Here is a 22359-nt window from a genome sequence, read left to right on the forward strand (position 1 = left end):
GTCACCCCTGGCCCACCCTAATGGCGATATCTCGAAAAGGCGTCCACCTATAGACCTAATGCCCACTCCCTCTTAAAATGCCCAGTAACACCTTTCGTTGATACCCATATCGTATAAACATTCTAGTCACCCCTGGCCCACCCTAATGGCGATATCTCGAAAAGACCTAATGCCCACTCCCTCTTAAAATGCTCAGTAACACCTTTCGTTTGATACCCATATCGTACAAATATTCTAGAGTCACCCTTGGTCCACCTTTATGGCGATATCTCGAAAAGGGTTCCACCTATAGAACTAAGGATTACTCCCTTTTAAAATACTCATTACCACCTTTCATTTGATACCCATATCGTACAAACACATTCTAGAGTCACCCTGGCCCACCCTAATGGCGATATCTCGAAAAGGCGTCCACCTATAGACCTAATGCCCACTCCCTCTTAAAATGCTCAGTAACACCTTTCGTTTGATACCCATATCGTACAAACATTCTAGAGTCACCCTTGGTCCACCTTTATGGCGATATCTCGAAAAGGCGTCCACATATAGAACTAAGGATAACTCCCTTTTAAAATACTCATTACCACCTTTCATTTGATACCCATATCGTACAAACACATTCTAGAGTCACCCCTGGCCCACCCTAATGGCGATATCTCGAAAAGGCGTCCACCTATAGACCTAATGCCCACTCCCTCTTAAAATGCTCAGTAAAACCTTTCGTTTGATACCCATATCGTACAAACACATTCTAGAGTCACCCCTGGCCCACCCTAATGGCGATATCTCGAAAAGACGTCCACCTATAGACCTAATGCCCACTCCCTCTTAAAATGCTCAGTAACACCCTTCGTTTGATACCCATATCGTACAAACACATTCTAGAGTCACCCCTGGCCCACCCTAATGACGATATCTCGAAAAGGCGTCCACTTATAGACCTAATGCCCACTCCCTCTTAAAATGCTCTGTAACACCTTTCGTTTGATACACATATCGTACAAACATTCTAGAGTCACCCTTGGTCCACCTTTATGGCGATATCTCGAAAAGGCGTCCACCTATAGAACTAAGGATTACTCCCTTTTAAAATACTCATTACCATCTTTCATTTGATACCCATATCATACAAACACATTCTAGAGTCACCCCTGGCCCACCCTAATGGCGACATTTCGAAAAGGCGTCCACCTATAGACCTATTGCCCACTCCCTCTTAAAATGCTCAGTAACACTTTTCGTTTGATACCCATATCGTACAAACATTCTAGAGTCACCCCTGGCCCACCCTAATGGCAATATCTCGAAAAGGCGTCCACCTATAGACCTAATGCCCACTCCCTCTTAAAATGCTCAGTAACACCTTTCATTTGATTTCCATATCGTACAAGCACATTCTAGAGACACCCCTGGTCCACCTTTATGGCGATATCTCGAAACGGCGTCCACCTATGGAACTAAGGATCACTGCTTTTCAAAATACTCATTAACAGCTTTCATTTGATACCCATATCGTACAAACATATTCTAGAGTCACCCCTGGTCCACCTTTATGGCGATTTCTCGAAAAGGCGTTCACCTATAGAACTAAAGCCAATTTCCTTTTAAAATACTCATTACCACCTTTCATTTGATACCCATATCGTACAAACACATTCTAGAGTCACCCCTGGTCCACCTTAATGGCGATATCTCGAAAAGGCGTCCACCGATAGACCTAAGGTCCACTCCCTCTTAAAATGCTCAGTAACACCTTTCATTTGATACCCATATCGTACAAACAAATTCTAGAGTCAGCCCTGGTCCACCTTTATGGCGATATCCCTAAATGGCATCCATCCATAGAACTATGGCCTACTCTCTCTTAAAATACTCTTTAATACCTTCCATTTGATACACATGTCATACAACACATTCCAGGGTTACCCTAGGTTCATTTTCCTACATGGTGATTTTCCTTATTTTGTCTCCATAGCTCTCAACTGAGTATGTAATGTTCGGTTACACCCGAACTTAGCCTTCCTTACTTGTTTGTACGTACGTTCGTGGGTAACTGCCGCTTTACTAGCGATCATCAACATATGCCTATGTTGTTGTTTGTATACAGCAGCCTCTCAAACATTCGACAAATATAAATTGTAAGGAATGAGAATGATTGAACATATTTGAGAGAGTGTTGTATGACATGGTTTGAACCCAAATTGTAGCTTAAGCGGCAAATACACGACACGAACATTTCCGCGAACATTCCGCAATCTTGTTCGCAGATTTGGCCATACACCATACGAACTTTTGGCCGAACATTTTTTATTTTTTATTTTCCATTTTACTTTTCCGCGCACGTCTGTTCCGTTCAGAAATTACTACGATTATGAGCTATTTCGCCATACACGCACGAACAGTTCGCCAAAAATTAAAATATTTTGATTTTTGGCGAACATTTGCGCGAACTGGCAAACACCACCATACACGACAGAAAAGGTCGCAGAAACATGACATAACGGGAATGTTCGCGGAAATGTTCGTGTCGTGTATTTGGCGCTTTAAATAATTGTTTGTTGCGATCTCTCTTAAACATTTTGTATAAATACGTAAGGCCCACCGAGAGGGGCGAATGGGGGATTTCCCCCGGGCCCGGGGTTTCTCAGGGGCCCTGCAATTTAGAGGTACTAAGACATTTTTTGTTTTTTTAATTCAGGAAAGTCTTTAGTTGTTCCATGTGCAAATTTTAAGCCGAATTTCAAAAACAACGAATATTGACAATGATTTTTTGCCTGGGCCTGAGGAGACAATAAAAACATCAAACAAAAATGTTTTTTTCAGGGTGCCCGCGATTTAGAGGTAAGACATTTTTTTTTTTTTTGTAATTCAGGAGAGTCTTTAGTTGATCCATGTGCAAATTTTAAGCCGAATTTCAAAAGCAATGAACATTGATAATAATTTTTTTCCTGGGCCTGAGGAGACAATAAAAACATCAAACAAAAATGTATGTTTACATGAATCCGAAATCGTAAAGTTTTCGTGGTGACACTGATGAACCTTCATCTTCAAAAAGTCTTCCAACATACCACCAACTCTGTATCAAAGTCCAGATTATTTAAACGACTTCGATATCGGTACCGCAAATAATGAGTTTTTCCGATATGAAGAAGTCAACGAAATAATTCGTCGAGGTCATCAAAAATGACCTGTTATTTTTCCTCGTGATTGTCATGACGAGGCATTTCCTACCTCGTTTTTAAACAGATTCTTGCCAAATGAAGAGAAAGTGGAGCGTGACTGGTTAGTGTGGAGTGCCAGTAGCAATGCTTTTTATTGCCTACCATGTCGTCTGTTAAGCACCAATACTTTAAATCGACCTAAAATTTGTTGTGCGGATATTCGAAATTCCAGGTATGGAAAAGCTATACGATAAACTGGCATCACACAAAAATACTCAAGATCGCATTAAATGTTATATTCATCTTTATACTTATATACGATCTTTACAAAATGTAATTCAAAAGAAGGCTACAACTGATACACTTATCAATGAACAGCTAATCACTGAAACTCAAAATTAGAAATTTATATAGAATTTTGGACACTATTTTATTTTTGGGTGAAAGAGGTCTAGCTTTTAAGGCGAAGGTATATATCTTGGTGAACGAAACGATGGACATTTTTTGGGCATCTAAGATCTCATAAGACATTATGATCCGATACTTAGAGATCATTTGGAGAAAGTTAGGATTTCCAACAGCAGCACAAACGTTTGCAAGTTCACTATCTTTCGCCAGACATTCAGAACGAGTTTATAGAAATGATGCAAAGCACGTGAGGGAAACTATATTAGATGAAGGCAAGAAAGCCAAGTATTTTGCTATTATCGTTGATGCTATGCCCGATACTAGTCGCGTTGACTACGTTCATTTTTTGCTAACTCCATTTCAATTCGAAAGCAACAAATTTTACAATTCAAGAACGGTTTTTGGCTTTCTTGAATTGTGACCAAAAAACTGGTCAGAAAATCGCTGATCTAATTTGCCATACTCTTGGTAAACATGAAATCCCATTAAAAGATTGTAGTGCACGATAACGGCGCCAATATTAAAGGAGCTCACAACGGAGCACTACGTCACATTCTCGACAAAAACTCGAATGCTGATTACTCGCCTTGTGCAACCCGCAGTCTCAATTTATGTGGTGTTGATGCTGCAGAATGTTGTGCGGCTGCAATTACTTTCTTCGGAGTTGTACACAAATGTTTTACTATATTTAGCAGCACTCCACAACGATGGGACATCCTCAAAAAAAATATACCGAGCTCTCTTCATAGTATTTCAGCCAAAAGCCAAATTTGACTGCGCAAGCATACGGCGATGTTACCGGCATTCTCAAGTACATCAACAAGTTAGAATGTATCTTGCTGTCCTCAATTTGGTTCAAAATACTAACTGCCATTAATGAAAGAAACGTGGTCCTCCAAGCTAGAGACGCCACCTTAGATGTTGAGGTCCGATATCTAGATGCCTTATTAGCAGATTTGATGTTGACCAGGAACCAATGGGAAACTATTTTAAACGAATGCAAAACAGTTGCTATTCAATTGAACATCTCGCCAAAGTTTCCGGACATTCGAAAGAGAAAACCCAAAAGACGTTTTGAAGATAATGGAAATGAGAAGATTACGGAAGATCCAGAGTCTGATTTTAAAAACAATACATTCTTGTTGATCATCGATTCGGTAATCACTCGTATTACTGAACGATTTGCAGCTATGAGAAATTTGAACCAGACGTTTTCCTTTTTGTGGCAATTTGAAGACATGGATGAAACTACGGTTCGGGCGAGTGCAGAAAAATTTATCGAAAAATAAAAGTCGGACATTTCTCAAAGCTTAGAATGCGAAATAATTCACTTGAAATACGTTTACGAAGCAAATTTTGATAAAGGTCTGTCACCATTGGAATTGCTAAGTGTCATCTACATTTGTTCAAAATCTGTATATAATTTTCCCCAACATTTGTGTTGCTTTACGTATCTTTCGCACTACACCTGTCACTGTAGCTAGTGCAGAACGTTCCTTCAGCGTCCTTTCTAGAATCAAAAACTTTCATAGATCGTGTTCATCTCAAGAGCGAGTTTCAGGACTTTGCACGCTTTGTGTTGAATCCGTTTTAGCAAGACAGTTAAATTTTGATATTATTATAAAAATTTTGCAGCGAAAAAGCAAGTAAAGCCACTCATTGATATCCGAACTTTCTATATTGAATAATTAAAATTTATAATCATCATTAAATTTATCAGAAATGTATTAACCCATATCGTCCCATTGTTCGAATAATCGAACAGTAATTTTTACTGTTTTTTGCAATTTTTCCAGGGGTTTTCTTTAAAGTGAGATACGAAATTATGACGTTTTATGTTCGTTTGGAGAGTTTTCTACATTATTACGTACAATTATTTTTTCTGACCATCACCCAATCTTTTCACAGAGCATAATAAAAACTCACTAATTTTAGCATGTTTTAAAAGCAATTATTTTAATTAAAGAGAATTAGAAAATATGAAAACCTGGTTAAGTCTTTGCTGCGAATGAATTGAAGTTTTCGTTTTGATAGTTTTCGTGTTTGCAAATTTAATATAACGGTCCCTGCATGTATGTGAAATTAGGTGTTCGATTAATCGAACACTGGGACCAATTCAGCATTTTTTCCTCTTTGAATTCGGTTGCAATTTGAAATGTATTTACCGTTTGTTCAATTGCGTAGAAATATTTTGGTCGGAATAACTATACGCACTTGTTCAAATTTAGTATGAATAAGTGTGCGGTTTAGTGAACTTGTTTAGTTGAAGCAATTTGTAATTAAAAAGTGGTAAATTGTGTGATTAAAAAATGGAAATACAGTTTGCTAGATCCCCTTCGTCGAGCTCTTACTAAAGCTGAAATGATGGCTATTATTGAAGAGTGGAGTGACGATGAAACTGAAATTGCTACAGTTACAATTGTACCACCAGAAAAAGTCGACGAAAATACCGATGAAGAAGATTTTGATGATGATTTAATAACTATGCGTGAAGTAAGTGTAATCCTTGCAGCTTCTCTGACGAGCTTTGAATTATTCAAATAAGTATTTTTTCTCTTGTTTTAATATTAAATAATCTATTTAATAGTGCGAAGATATAGTGGAATGTGTTGGAAAGTTTGAGCTAGATGCGATTGAAAAATCTACAGTAGACTATATACATCAAAATGACCATATCGAAGAAGACAACGTCATTGGCATCGAATGTTCGTCAGATACAACAGCATCTGCAACAGAAAATCCCTCCAAAAGGTAGAGCATTGAGACAAATGCAACACCAGTTAAAAAATATAAGCCCTTATCAGCTTTTAATAAGCCCAAGTGGGTGCAGAGAAATACCGTGTCGGGACATTCGCATATGATATTTCCCCTACAACCGAGCCATTGGATGATGTTAAAAAAAACTTGGCAGAAAGCTTCCAAAACAAAACCCCATTGGAATTGTTTTCACTCTTTCTTGATAAAGAAGTCCTTGATATGATTATAGAAGAAACAAATATATATGCTCAGCAGAAAAACGACCACTTTCGCATTGATCAAGTTACTTTGAAGCGATTTCTTGGTATTTTAATTTTATCAGGATATCATACTTTGCCGACAGCTCGTGACTATTGGTCAACAAACCCAACATTAGGAGTACCAACGTGAAAGTATGCATGTCCAGGAATCGTTTTCAAGATACCAAGAGGTTCATCCATTTCGGGAACAACTACAATCTTGATTCGACAGAAAAGTATTTTCATCAAGTTTTTTTTCATTTTGTATGATTTGCTTATAAATTGTATTATGTTTACTTAGGTAAGACCATTGTATGAAGTAATGAACGAAAAATTTATGCAATTTGGTGTTTGGGAGGAGACGCTTTCAATCGATGAACAAATGGTTCCATATTTTGAGCGTCGTTCTTGCAAAATGTTCATACGTTGGAACCCATTCGTTTCGGCTACAAATTGTGGTGTCTGTGTTCGGCTTCTGGCTACCTTTATAATTGTATACCATATGCAGGAGCAGCCGATAAATACGACAAGCAGAGTGGATTTGGAGCAGATGTGGTTCTACGGTTGCTGGAAAATGTTGAGTATCCAAGTCGTCATATGGTATATTTTGACAATTTTTTTACGTCCTACTACTTAATGTGCCTATTATCTGAGAAAAGACTCTGCGCAACTGGCACCGTACGGGCAAATCGTATTGGAGGTGCACAACTTAAAACTGGAAAGCAATTGGAGAGGGGCAATCATGACTACCAATTTGATAAAAGCAATAAGATTTTGGTTTGTAGTTGGCAGGACAATAGCGAGGTTACGATTGCCACAAACTTCGAGCAAATCATGCCAATGGTGCCTGTAAAAAGGTGGAAGAAGCAAAAAGTAAGCGCTTGTGGGGAAATTGTTCAACCTGGAGGATATGCAAACTACAACCAGCCTCAGTTACTTAAAATTATAATATGGGTATGGGTGGAGTGGATCTTCACGACAATGCCGCCCAGAACTATTGCATTGCAATTCGATCCAAAAAATGGTATTGGCCTTTATGGATTTCTCTGTTATATTCTGATGTTGTAAACGCATGGAAACTTGACTGTTTTTCTCGTCGATATTATAAGAAAAGCATCCTGCATCAGAAAGACTTCCGTGTGCAAATTGCTTATTCTCTTATCATGACCGCTGATGATGAAGACGTCGCAAACACCGCAGAAGACGAAGTGAGAGACCTTGATTATTTACCAGGATCTTCAAAGGATAGTCATTCCAAAAAATATCCCGAAACTTGCCGGACAGCACCACATTGTGAAAATCGAAAATAATAAAAAATGGAGATGCAAATTGTGCCACAAGCCTAGTTCTTTCATATGCAATAGATGTAACATTGCACTACACACCCATTGTTTTGAGTCATACCATTTAAAAAAGTAAACTTGAGCAATATGTTAACTTGTTATGTCCTCTTAAAAGTTATTTAATAAATCGTTACCTTGAAATAATTTTGTTTTTTTACTCAGCGGAAGCAATAACCAGATAAAAAAATTAAAAAAAAACACCTACTTGTGCCCAGTGCTCGATTAGTCGAACACCTCGTATCTCGAAAACTAAAATTCCTAAAAAATTGTTGACCACAAATATGGATTTAGTGACCCATATTTGCCCGGATTTTCTATCTACGGCCCTGGTTACCGTCATTCGCAAGTTCTTAATGCAGCAACTGCAAGCGTGAAGGCCTTCGATGCTACGTAGAAATGCAATATATTGTCACGGATATTAGCATCACTAAGGCGATGCTAAGGCCATGCTAAGCGATATTTACGTCAATAATCAAATCATGTATACACATATATAAGGCAGCCGAGAGATGTCACACACAGATGCATTTACTTATACGCCTATGTGTGCGCGAGAGACTGTAAACTACAAACATTCACATCAATAATTCAATCATTATGTATCTACATAAACGAATAAATAATTGCGTCTACACATATGTACCATGTACGAATACGACCAGCGGAGAGTCAATGCGCAAACACATGCATATATCTGAGATACACCTATAAGTATGCAATGAGAAAAAACTATAAAATTGTGCAATTGTAGTTACAGCTGAGAAGTTTAAGAGCTACTGGACTAGTAGATTCTGGAAGCGCCTAGAAGATGTATAAAATTGTGCAATTGTAGTTACAGCTGAGAAGTTTGAGAGCTGCTTGACTAGTAGATTCTCGAAGCTACTAGAAGATGCGAATGTTAAAATCAAAGAGTATAAAAGGCGACAGATGTAGAGGCGCTGTAATTCAGTTTGATTTGAGTTGTCAAGCAGTTACGACTAAGACGATATCTAGCGAGCAATAGCAGTATTATTTTGAAAGTCAGTTTCCTTTCAGTTTGGTTATTAAGCTATTCGTTGCACGTTTGAGTGTTATTGTGAAGTATTTTAATAAAGGCCATTTTTTCATTATTCAATATTGGAGTTATTTATTCAACAGTTTAGCGATACGAACCTAGCAAAAGGGCAAATAAGAGGATTTGCAGCAAATTCGTTACAATATATTATATAATATATAGTGCACACGCCGTGGTCATTGCACCTTGCCACAAACACTGCTGCTGATTTGTCCTTGAATGTGCCTGTTGCACCGCCTGCGCCAATTTCGTCGTGGTAGCGGCAAGTGGATTTAAAAAAAAATGCCAAAGGCAACGGCTTAAATAAATTAACAACCGAAACTAGACTTTAAGTCAAGAGACTCCAAAACCCAACTGAATTCTTTTCTTTGTTCCAAATTAAAAGAAAGCGTAAATGTACAATGGTGAAAATGCTTACTACTAATTAACCTGAATTGTTTACATAAATTTTGCAATGACTTTAATTTATTGGGCCGGAAGCTACTTTTTTGTGATACCCTAATTATTGCAGAATACTACATACATATGCATATTTAGTAATAAGACTTTATACATATTTTTCATAGAACATATATATTTTGTTGTTGTTGTACATACATATTGTATGTACATAAGCATGTGCGGATAGACGAATGCAATTTAATTATAAATAGTTTGTTTTTGCAAAGTGAGTTTTGTTTTTTGCATCTACACACATACATATTTACAAATTTATGTATAAAGCTTTTTGTTGAATTTGAAGTTAAAGTTAAAAAAACGAGTATGCTTGTTGGAATAATTATAGTTCTACCACACCATTCCTTTTATTGTATTTTTACGAAACAATAGACAAACTAAGCTAAGATCCTTAACATTGTAATGGATTGATTTTGACATAATAATAATTGTTATAATGGGTAGATAATTTGATTTTGCTTTGGTTTGAGACACAGGAGTTAGTGGTAGTGTATCGGGGCCTCAATCACATCTAAGAGGCCAATGGTAGGGTGGGTATAGAGGCAGCCACCAAACGTTGCAACAACGAGCTTCCAGGCATGAAGGGTAAGTATAGGGTGTCACATTGCTGAAGTGTGGCATGCAAATGCGATAGTGGGTTTTTATTATTTATTTTTGGTTGAATCCCGGTGTGTAAAAATAATTATCGTGTTTGACCATTGACTGGGGAGAGCAGTGCTGTGCAGTGGTCGCGTTATCGAATCCACGAAGCTGAAGCTCCGGGCCTAAACGCTAGTGCACACGCCGTGGTCATTGCACCTTGCCACAAACACTGCTGCTGATTTGTCCTTGAATGTGCCTGTTGCACCGCCTGCGCCAGTTTCGTCGTGGTGGCGGCAAGTGGATTTAAAAAAAAAAAGCCAAAGGCAACGGCTTAAATAAATTAACAACCGAAACTAGACTTTAAGTCAAGAGACTCCAAAACCCAACTGAATTCTTTTCTTTGTTCCAAATTAAAAAAAAAGCGTAAATGTACAATGGTGAAAATGCTTACTACTAATTAACCTGAATTGTTTACATAAATTTTGCAATGACTTTAATTTATTGGGCCGGAAGCTACTTTTAAATATTTTGTTATGCTCAATATGAATTTGTCGATATCGTCTTGTGCTGAGTCTGCACTTACATAAGTTGACGAATTATTGGTAATTGGGGGGTTATTGGCATTATACATAACTTCTGCGCAGATCGACATATGCAGTTTTGTTAGCCGTGTTTTTTTTTGCACGTATATACGTCTATATTTGGGCACAAAAAAAGGCTGACCCTCACTTAGATAATGCTAAGGAGACTCAGCTAGCAGCGATTTTAAACCCAATTTTAATGTTTTCACACAGTAAATGGGATTTCGTGTTGGGGATTTTGATTATGGGATTTTGATTTTGGGGATTTTGATTTGGGGATTTTGAATTGGGGATTCAGATTTTTGGGATAAAGGGGTTAACCCGATGTAGGGCACGGGCAGTGACGTCCGCACCATACTTGAAAAGTTCTGCTGGAAGGTCATCGGGACCGGGAGATTTATTGTTTTTCAATTTGGTTATCGCCTCTATAATCTCTTCGTATGACGGCGGTTCTGTTGGAATATTTCTGTTGGAGTTTCTTCTCTGCGTTGTTCGTGAGTTTGACCCCACTTCTTCGCCGGAGGAGTTGTCCTTAAAGAACTCCTCCCATCGGTTCAGTTGGTCTTCACCTGAGGTTAAAATGGTGCCATTTTCTGCTTTGATGGGAGGTACGTTAGGTCTTGAGTTTGTTAGCTTCTTAATGGCAGTGTACACGCCGCATAGGTTATTTCTGTTTGCTGCTATTTCTGCTTCGTTTGCTGTGCTTTCGGCAAAGTTTCGTTTATCTCTCTTTACTGCATTTCTGACTTGTCGATGGGCCGCATTATAGGCTTGCAGGATGCGATCGCGCTCAGGAACCGAGGAGGCAGTAATTTACACACATTTATTTCTTTTTTTTTCAAGTATAGTTGATTTTCTAGAATAAACAAAAGAGAGTGAAAATTAATTAAACTGCATATTTTTTAAAAAAATTTACGAAATAAATGTATCATATAAAACATTGCAAATATACTAAACAAAAGTTTGCTAACTTCGGGACCATACCCGTACCAACAAACTCCTTCAGTTTATTTTTTTTTTTATCTATGAAACATACTTTCTAGCTAGAAAGTACGGAAATAAAAATCCCACGGGAAAGTTGTTTTCTCGATGGGTCAATTCAGATAAAAGCAACTATAATTTTCCGGAAAATTCTAATACCCAAGATCTACAAGCAATTTCGCCAGCGGTAAAAATATACTGATTATGTGTATTCACATTGTACACTTATTTCTGACTAAAATTTAATATGTTGATAAAAATTTGAATGTATAAAAAGAATTCGAATACATTTATTTAACACTACCTTTGTACTTACATATACATATGTATATAATATATATGTATGTATGTAAGAGTTCAGTACTTACATATATATTTTACGAATAAAGAATATTTGTTTATAATCCAAGACGAGTTTTAATATATTCAAGAAAATTACCTTACATTAATAAGGATATTATCTTTTCAGTTAATTCAATTAGATAACCAAATAAAAATAAGGAGATGACCTTTTTAGTAAACTCAATAAGAAAACTTAATAAAAATAAGGAGATTATCTTTTTAATAACTTCGATGAGATAACCTTATTAAAATTAGAAGATTAACTTTTTAATAAATTTATTGAGATAACCTAATAAAAGTAAGAAGAAAGCCTTCTTTATTAATTCAAAGATATATCCACATACATATTCGAAGATTTCTTCTTGATTTTATTAAAAAGACAATCCCACTAAAAGTAAGTAGGGATTCTTCTTAAAGAAAAACTATAGAGGTATCTTCTTACCTTTGTTCTATTTTATTAGGTGATTTTCGCTCTGTGTAGCGATAATTGTTTTTCCTTATATAACATTATCATGGGATTCTGATGTATGAAGAATCTAGCTCTACGGGAAGCTATACAAATAGTTGTGGCAAGATTCCACATGTTTTAAACTGGTTTTCTAAATATATCAACCGCTGTCCCATCTAACAAACTGTTTTTTCCTTAATATTAAAACCTAATAGAGCTCGAAGCTTCGTTCAAAATGTCTGGGTCTCTGAGTTATCGGGAATTTCCCAAAAACTCGAAAAAAAATGTTCAAGATTGGAAAGATTTTTGAATTTTCACGATCCCTGAGTCAAAATTTGCTAAATGTCATCAGGATATCTTCACAGCATTTTATATACGGGCAAATTTCCATTCACATTTCAGACAACTTTTGTCGCAATTGCAGTTTCCCAATGGCGTAATGCTATTCTTCAATTCATGTACCTACGAGAATTGAATATCGTTTCCCGGACTCCTTATTGAACATGTGATCACATTTATGCATATATATATGTGTATACTTTAAACTGGGTAGATATCTCTTTATTTGAAATTTTTAGCGTGGAGTCCAGATGATAAGAAAACGCTAAAGAAATTTGTTTATATTCCCTTATAAGTCTCACCAACTCTTTGCTCTCTTTGAATACAACAGAAGTGACCTATGTATATAAAAGAGCTAGCCCTAGCTTGGGTCTATCTACATAACTTTTAAGCAGTTTTTACTTCTTTACCAGAAGAAGAGTGGTGTTGATGGAAATCCGTCAAATCAATCTTCAGCACTCTAAGGCGGCTTCCGCACATTTCTTGCTTTGCCTTGAAAAAGGCGGAGTGGATATAGTCCTTGTCCAGGAGCCGGGGCTGATTAGTAACGGCAGAAAGATTTCTGGATTAAGGACTGGGAAATTCAATACGTTGGTGCATGGGGAGGCAGGTAGGCCTAGATCCTGTGTACTTGTTAAAAAGGAGATTAAAGCATTTATTCTCTCTAATTTCACCAATGCTGACGCAACCACGGTCTGCCTTGAGGGAGGCAGTAATGAAATGTGGGTGGTCTCAGCGTACATCTCCCATGGGGACGTAGCGGAAACACCACCTGCGATATTGGGCAAAATCACCGCTGAAGCTAAGCGGAGAAGTGTTGGCGTGATCATACGTGCCGATGCTAATGCCCATCATAGCATCTGGGGTAGCTCGGATACCAACATCAGAGGTGAATCTTTATTTACTTTTATTGCAGATGAGGGACCTTGTATATGAAATAGAGGGAGGAGGTCCTGGTCCTCACCCTGGAAGATGGGATATCTGGATGGAGGGGTTTTAACGGGCACTCCACTCTCTGATTACCGTTATATTCAGTTTCCGGTGAACGAAGAACGTCCCGGTAAAATATCTTTTAGGAACCCTAAGAGTACTAACTGGGACTTGTATTGTAGGAAGCTAGGAGACCTATTGCCTGTGGCGCCTACCGTGAGTTTGAACCTGTCCGAATCTGAGATTGACGTTCTGGTGGAAAACTTCACCTCGGCAAGCAATAGCGCCTTTCAACTGTCCTGTCCGTTGAAAACTTACAGGGGGAAGGGAAAGCCGCCATGGTGGTCTGATTCTCTTGACGACCTAAGAGCGTCCAGTAGGCGGCTCTTCAACGGAGCCAGGAGGAGTAAGTTACCCTCGGACTGGGATTTATTCAAGGTGAGTCTGGGGATTTATAAATATCAAATAAGGATAGCCAAGCGAGATTCATGGAGAAGCTTCTGCGAAAACGTGGAAGGCTGCAATGAATCCGCGAGGCTTAGAAAAATACTCTCTAGGAATCCCGCCCCTTTGGGGTATCTGAGAGATAATAGTGGCGACTGGTCGATAAGTAGCGGGGAATCCCTAAAGCTTCTATTGGACAATCATTTTCCCGATGTCTCAGTTGCGCAGGGATCTTCGCCTGCATAGTCGGCGGTCGGTGGTCATGCACGAATGCCTGCCATTCCACTACGGGAGAGTCAATTAACCTGGGCTATAAGTTCGATCAAGTTCTATAAGACTCCGGGCCCGGGTGGCATTATTCCTGCGCAACTTCAAAAGTCTTTGGAGATTTCCTGCCGCTGGTTGGCCATCATCTACACCAACTGCCTTAGGCTTAGCTATATCGCGATGTCTGGGCACAAGGTTAGGGTTATCTTTATTCTGAAGGCCGGAAGAAGTTCTCATGTATCACCTAAGGATTTCAGACCAATCAGTCTCTCGTCGTTTCTTCTTAAGACACTTGAGCGGTTGATTGACCTGCACCTACGGGAAAGGATTCCTAGGGAGTTACTGTCGGCTTCGCAGCATGCCTACTGTAAGGGCAGATCGGCGGAAATGGCTCTCCATTCGATTATAAAGCAAATAGAGCGGTGCCTTTCTAGACATCGAGGGGGCTTTTAACAATGTCTTATCGGGGGCTAACGAAAGAACTCTGGTTGGTTTAGGAGTCGATGGGGCTCTTGTTGCATTTATTAACAAACTTAATGCAAAAGAATTGTCGCAGCAGAGTGGGGAGGGGCCATAATTGAGAGGAAGGTGTGCATGGGCACGCCACAGGGGGTGTCTTATCTCCTCTGTTCTGCAGGGCTACTTGGACACTCTGACTAGGTTTATGTGGATTGGCGGTCAACCCGGGAAAAACGGAATTGGTTCTGTACAAGGAGATATAAGTTCCCCGATTTCAGAACTCCCGCGATTGGAGGGGTACCGTTGGTACTTTCTGATAGGGTTAAATATTTGGGGATTGTTTTGGACAAGAAACTGTCCCGAAGACCCAATGTGGAAGATAGGGCCAGGAAGGCCGCGGTTGCCTTGTACTACTGCAGGGGGGCTATCGGAAAGGGATGAGGACTCTCGGCAGGAGTAATACACTGGCTTTATGAGATGGTGGTCAAACCGATTGTGCTCTATGGGGTGCTGGTCTAGTGGAAAGCACTGGACAGGGCGAGCCCCATCCAAAATGTTAGTGTTAGTGTAACGGACGGAGCTGATCGCTATCAGTGGCGCTCTCAGAACAACACTTACCTTGGCACTGAACGTCATGCTGAGCATATATCCAGTATATATTGCGAGAAAGGCGGCCGCGGCCCGGTCGTTATTCAGGCTTCGTGATATGGGCTAGGGGCTTTCTGACCTCGGACACTCTAGCCTTCTTACCAGTTTCGGCTTTATCCCGGACAGGACGGACTATTGTATGCCGATAACTGCTACCTATACAACCTTCACCCCAGTCATTCCACCGAGAGAGGAGTGGGGAAGAGGAATTATCAGGAGCATGGGACCGGTTAACTTGTTCACGGATGGGTCGAAGTTGGTCGGAAAGGTTGAAGGGGGGTATTTTGTCAAGAGTTAAATGTAAGCCGCAAGTTTAAGTTGGCTGATCACTGCAGTGTATTCCGAGCGGAATTTGCTGCGATTAAGGATGCGGTAGATGAAATGCTATCCCTGTGCTACTACGGTTAGGGAACTTAACATATACTCTGATAACCAAGCGACTATGAAGGCTTGAGCTCAACTACAGTGCGACCGAGGGTGGCCTGGGAGTGCCTGACCTCGCTTGCGATTGCATCGAATTATTTTACAATTAAGATTATCTGGGTCCCGGGCCATAGTGATATCCCGGGTAACTGTTAAGCGGATCTTTTAGCCCGCTTCGGTACAACTAAATCCGATGAAGATGACTGTCGGGATTTCGAGATTCCGCTGGCCACCTGTGGATTGCTCCTCCATAGATGGGCCTCGAGTCATCTCAGCAAACGTTGGGCGGACACCACGTCTTGCAGGGTAGCAACATCTTTCTGCCGAAAGTGGATGGCAGGAGGTCTGCTGAAATAATTGGGTTCACTAAGGCTCACCTATCAATGGTCATTGGGGTTTTGACAGGGCACTGTCCCATGTGTATCCATGCGGTACGTCTTAATATACTAGAAACTCCATCCCGCTGTAGCTGTATGGAGGATGATGAGGTGGAATCACCAAATCAGTTTATGCTTGATTGCCCAGCTTTTGCCAGAACTAGGCGAAAGTACTTCGGTCGCGACTCACTTAAATCTCCCGAGGATTATCCAAAGTTGAGATCGGTATCATTCGGAGCTTTATCGTTGCTACCCAATGATTCTCTAAGTAGCTATATCCACGTAACCGTTATTTTATTGCATGTGGTATCACACCTTATTAGGGCAGCTACCACCTAACCTAACCTAACCTACCTCTTACTCTCCTTTCCCATTCCCCCTTTTTCTTTACATTTTTGTTGACTCTTCCTTTCTTTTTTCTCTTCTCTTCTCTCTCTCAGTTTTTTCCCCTCACCTCTTTTCCACTTCAACTATCCATATCTCTCTATCTTCGTCTAACTCTGCCTCTGTCTCTTTCTCCTTCCATCTTTTCTCTTCTTCTAGTTCTTCTTGTTTTTCTAAACCATTTTTTCGAGTCCCAGTTCCAGTCCCAATCCCAGTCCCAGTCCTCCCCCATCAAGGCAATTTGCCCAATTTCAGGTAAATCGAACCAAGAACAGAATTTGTTAAAAAAGACTCCCTGGTCGTCTTGCCGGAAAAGGATATCGTAAATGCTAATCTATACAAAGGGCTACCTACATATATACCAAATTTCAGGCAAATCGAACAGTGAATGGAATTTGTTCGAATAGATCGATCCCTGGTCCGCTTCCCGGAAAGGAACTTCACAGGAACGCTATCTTATCTTTAAAATTGGATCAAACTGCACACGGTGTGCAAATTTGATTGAAATCGGTTAAGTAGCTTAGGAGTCCATCGCGGACAAACAACGTGCCACGAAACTTATATATTTTAAGATTAGGTAAGAAGAGTACATCATACGCCCTATAGTTACGCCTTTTTTTATAAGCTTTTATTTAGTTTCACTTGGCTGTTGTCTGTAATCAAATTTTTCAAGTTTAATTTGATACACTTCCCGGTGTCCGATTGAGCTGAAATTTCGCACGCATGTATAACTCCGATGACAATGCAATATTACTTAGCGAGAATTCGATAAATTAATCAATAACAGAGTTATCGGTAAGATTTGTGCTCACAAGCAATAAAAGCCTAAGTCCCAAAAAAACCCGGCCTATCTACAGCGGTACCTATCCGTGGAGTCTGAGACTTAGGCGATTTTTGCTTCGAACCATAGATATTTATATTGCATATTTACGAACTGCGAGAAACACGGACACGAACCGCTGTAGCAATTCCATGCCATTACTACGCGGGTATGGGATTCACCATGCCATTTTATATGAGAAAATTTGCTTACCACGTGGTGAATCCCACGCTTTCTTCCATGTTCTTTGTTTAGAGGGACGGTGATTAACCTACAGCGGCTCAAGAACGCAGGTAACTTCGCTTTGTTTGTGTATACAACGAACGTAGAAGTTATTTTAGCTAAGCGAAAGTTGGAATTTTATTTTAAAACAGATATAACCTACAGAGCAGAGATCTGCAATGCGTAGTTGTAAACTGAACGCGACATTGGCAAAGTCACAATAAAATATGATTTTAAGTTAGTTAACACTGTTTGACACAATTTTATATGTGCTCTCTGTCAAAAATGCTTCAACTGACTTAGTCACATTTTATTTCGATTACGAATATGCCCCAATATATTCGGATCATGATATAAATAAAATTAAAGAAAAAAACTTTTTTAAAATTAAGCTTTTAGTACTGGTTAATAAAATTAACTAAAAAGTAAAAAATAAATTGACTGCAAAGAAATATAACACTTTATAAGTTCGTTGTAACCTTTAACGATAATTAGGCTTCTTCGTCTGCTACAAAAAAATTCCAGATTGTACATAATTATATATTTTTAACATTAAAACTTTACACCTAAATTATTAAATCTTACAGTTTATATCACAGTCCTAATTGTGCTAATAAAAGCGTGTTAACTTTTGACGGTATAATTAAGAACATTTTGGAACTCCTTACTTGCTATCATAATGTAACACGCTTTTATTAGAGCAATTAGGACTGTGATATAAACTGTAAGATTTAATAATTTAGGAGTAAAGTTTTAATGTTAAAAATATATAATTATGTACAATATAGAATTTTTTTGTCGCAGACGAAGAAGCCTAATTATCGTTAAAGGTTACAATGAACTTAAAAATTGTTATATTTCTTTACAGTAAATTTTTACTTTTTTATTTATTTATTTATTTATTTAAGAAAAGTGGAACAACAATACAATTGTTATTACACTAAGAGAGGAGCGCTGGCTGCCAGGGCCTTCGGCTCGCTGGTATAAAGTGTCAATGCTTATGCTAGGTGTATGAGGTTATATATATCTATACATGTTTATCAAGTGGTAAAAGTTAACAGGTTTTACATCGATAATCTTATGTACTACATATTTATATTAATTTTCTTAAGTTTGTAAGTGTTAGATATGTTGCGATTTTTTCAATGTTATCTAAAGTAGGCGTTTTTAGCAACTCAGTGGGACTGCTATGATTAAATATCTTGTTTCTTGTGGTGGAAAAATAAGTGCATTCGTTGAGCAGATGCGTGGTCGTTAGGGGTGTTGCAGAACAGAATTGGCAACATGGTGGGTTTTGCCCTGCGAGTTTGTATGCATGTGTGGCTGCAATGTGTCCTAGGCGAAGGCGGACGAAGGCTTTCATGTCGTTGCACCTACATAAAGGCGGGTATTCTGGTTTGCTTCTATTATCATTAAATTGTGTGTAGTGGTGTTGAATAGATTTCCAGTCAGCTGTTTGTGTCTTTCTTTGTTGTGCCACAAAGTACTTATATAAATCCCTTTTTACAATAAATTGAAAGGTGGTCAATGGCTCTCTTCCAGCTAATTTGGCTCGCTGGCCCGCAAGCTAATTTCCTCTGATTTCCCTATGTCCAGGGACCCACATAACTTTTATTGTATTCGAGTTTTCGATTAGCTTATTTCGGATGCAGGATATGACGTAGTTTTCGTTCGAGGTGTTTAGTATAGACATTATAGTTGACATGCTGTCCCTGCATATTATTGTTTTAGAAAAGAGGCTTTGAGCAAGATCGATTGCTTTTAAGATCGCTACAGCTTCCGCTGTGTAGATGGAAGAAAAGTGAGGTAGATGGCCTGCCATTAAAGTTTCACCACAGGATTTTACTACTGCAAACGAAGTGTAGTCACCAGTCTTGGAACCATCCGTGAATATGGTATGCCAAACTGGGAGGAAGTGAGATAGAGTTTCGGCGAACAGTTTTTGGTAAACGGTTGAACTAGTTGTCTCTTTTGCATATTTACTAAGTTCTAAGATAAAGGATGACTTATTCAGAGACCATGGTGAAAATGTATCTTTTTGGTTTAGTACTGGGTCGTTGATTCCAAGCTCTTTCGCGTATTCTATGCATCTGGATATTACTGACTTTCGCCTAAGTGGACGATTGCGACTGATTTCAGCAATAACCGTTTGGTATAGTACGATGTTGTTACAGAGAAAAAGTTTTGATATAAGTTTTGTGGTGTTAAGCTCAGTTCTCTCTTCGATCGTAGGTAAGCCAGCTTCCGCAAGTACAAATCTGGTGGGTGACCTTGGAAATGCTCTGATGCTCCGACAGACGGCTGAGTGGTAAGGTGCGTAGAGATGCTTTATGTTGCTCTTTGCACAGTGTCCATATATTGGAAGACCATAATCTATCTTCGATAGGATAAAGGCTTTTGTAACATTAACCATGGTGGAGATGGTAATCAGGCAGTGTTTTGAGGTTAAATACTTGATAATGTTTAACCTGGCAGCCAGCTGTTTTCTTAGGTACAAACAGTGATCTTTAAAGGTGTATCTTTTGTCAAAGATAATACCCAAAAATTTAAGACTATTTGCATTTGTGATATTTACATTATTATAACTTAGACTTATATTACTACATTTGTGCTTACGGCAAATATGGAGAGTACTGCATTTATCTATATTAATATTAGAGCCTGAACTTCTAGACCAGTTTGAGATATCAGAAAGGATATCGTGAAAATCTTTTTTTGCTACGTTTAGATCGTTTATTTTTGTAAAGAGCAGAACATCATCGGCATAGCAAATATGTGAAATGTTTTTATATTTAACAATAATGTTACTTACTTCGTTAAATGCAATACTAAACAAAACTACTGACAAGGGAGATCCTTAAGGTATCCCATTGTGTAAATCGTACATTTTAGATAGTGTGGAATTTACTTTGGTTTTGAACTTGCGGTTTACAAGAAAATTTTTTACAAAGGTAAGTATCGCTGTACTCATGTTCCATTTTTCTATTTCACGAAGAACTACATGTATACCTACACGGTCAAAAGCTTTCTCAAATTCGAGGCTTAAACACGAAACATGATTGCTGTTGGAAAGTGCGGAAGAAATATGATTATCGAACAGGAGTAAGCCATCGATAGTGCCTTGGCCTTGTTTGAATGCGATTTGTTGCGGGCTTATAAGGTTGTGTTTTGAAGCGTACCAGGATATGCGTTTCGCCATTATTTTTTCCAATAGTTTACCAAGACAGCATAAAAGCGAGATCGGTCTATAACCTAGGACTTCTGTCGAAATGTTAGTCGATTTTGGTATTGGTACTATTATTGCGTTTTTCCAAGCTTGTGGATAAATTCCCTTTAATAAAATGTTGTTATATAATTGTGCTATTCTTAGCTTTAAACTACTGGGAAGATGCTGAAGCATCGGATAAGAAATTCTATCGGCACCTGGAGTTTTACCAGTCATAGTAGCGAGAGCGGATTCTAACTCGGTGGGGTGGATTTTAAAGTCAGCGGATTCCGCAACTCCATTGCTGTGGTTATTAAATTTGTTTATGCATTCTTTCTTTGCTGATATAAAAGAAGAGTCAAAGTTTGTGTCCGATGAATAATTCGACCAAACTGCTGAAAAGTGATTGGCTATGTCTATTGAGTGAAGGATGGGACCATTAGGGCTATTAACGAGAGGAATATTAGTTTGGTTGTAGGAGCCGGAGAGCTTTCTGATATCTGCCCAAGCCTTCTTTGTATTTGTTCTGTGGTCAATTTTTTCCGAGAGTTTATTTAAAGCGTCTCTTTTTGCTAGTTTTGATTTTTTCCTGAATAAGGCGTTCGCTTTTTTATAGTTAGCTAAGTTAATGTCAGATCTATCTCTTTTAAATTCTGCCCAAAGGATCTTTTTTTCGTTACGTAATTTAGAAAGCTCATCCGTCCAATAACGTACCCTTTTCTGGTGTATCTTTCTGGCTGTTTGGGGGATTGAGTAATGGGCTGCGGTGCGGATGATTTTAGTAATTGAGGCTGCTTCTTGATTAATATTGCCAGAAATGGGCGACTCGCTAGCAAGTTTTAAGGCTATCTTCTGAAAACTTTCCCAATTGGCTTTGTCTGTTAAAAACCTGGGGTAGGCGGGTGTAGTGTTGCCTGAATTATGCTGCAGCACGGTAATGACCGGGTAATGATCGCTGCCGAATAGCTCATCTAGTGTGTTGGTGAATAATTTTGGAGCTATATTTGTAGAACATATTGTTAAATCTATGGTAGTAAATGAGTTGTGCGTGGAGAAGTGTGTAGGTTTGTTGTCGTTTAGTACTGTAAGATTTTCCGAAAGAATCAAATCTTCCAATATCTCACCACGTTTGTTACAACTATGTGAGCCCCAGAGGGGACTCCACGCATTGAAATCTCCAAGCATTATTACGGGGTTCGGGACATAATTTATTATGTTGGTTAATTCGCATCGAGTGAAGTTTTCATGCGGGGGTATGTACAAAGATATAATAGTAAACTTAAAGTTAAGAGAAATTTCTATTGCAAGGACGGAAATATTTGAATTTATATGGATTTGCTTGTGCGGAACGTTCTTTCGAACTAGAACCGCGATACCTTGTTTATTCTGTTTGTTAATGGGTAGATTATGAAAAAAACTTTGGTATTGTTTAGGAACAGGTGCGGGTTTACCAACAGCCAAGTGAGTTTCCTGGAGAGCAATAAAGCTT

Source organism: Eurosta solidaginis, chromosome 3 (assembly GCF_040869045.1).
Source record: "Eurosta solidaginis isolate ZX-2024a chromosome 3, ASM4086904v1, whole genome shotgun sequence".
Lineage (NCBI taxonomy): Eukaryota > Metazoa > Arthropoda > Insecta > Diptera > Tephritidae > Eurosta > Eurosta solidaginis.